The sequence below is a fragment of the Kryptolebias marmoratus genome, linkage group LG21, assembly GCF_001649575.2.
Source record: "Kryptolebias marmoratus isolate JLee-2015 linkage group LG21, ASM164957v2, whole genome shotgun sequence".
Lineage (NCBI taxonomy): Eukaryota > Metazoa > Chordata > Actinopteri > Cyprinodontiformes > Rivulidae > Kryptolebias > Kryptolebias marmoratus.
The window spans coordinates 14,466,854-14,467,398 of record NC_051450.1 but is presented as its reverse complement, the minus strand read 5'-3'; positions in this window follow the sequence as shown (position 1 = coordinate 14,467,398).

Sequence of the window (545 nt, the reverse complement as noted above, 5' to 3'; positions counted from 1 at the left end):
AAGAACGTGGTTAATACTAGGAGCAAGAGTTCAGGTTAGACGCTGAGGCGGAGAATCTAACCCAGTAGGTTCGATGCTCCAGCGAAGGTCTGATCACCACCTGCTGCTTAAATCCTGGCTGGTCTCATCAGTGGTATGAGGAACACCTGTGGAACAATGATTAGTGGCGCCGCCCAAAGGGCGGAACCAAAACCCAGATCCTCACACAAAGCCAGTTTAAAAGACCAAAATAGTGACATTATTTAAATGTTTGAGATGCATAAATAGCTTATGGAATACTATATGTGGTTGTAGGATGGCAAGCAAACTACAATAATGCAGCAACATAAATGAGCTACCAAACAATGAATGGATTCCCTCTAATCCCACAAATAATGGCTCTTAATATGTGGTTAGTGATGATTCTAATTGCTGCAATTTTGCTTTAAAAAAAACAAAACAAAAAAATGTCTGTCTTTTTTTGCAAGATGATATTCTCAAAAGACCCATTCAGGTCATTTAAGGTGTCAAAAAGATTAAAGAGATAATGAAATAAATTAGGATTA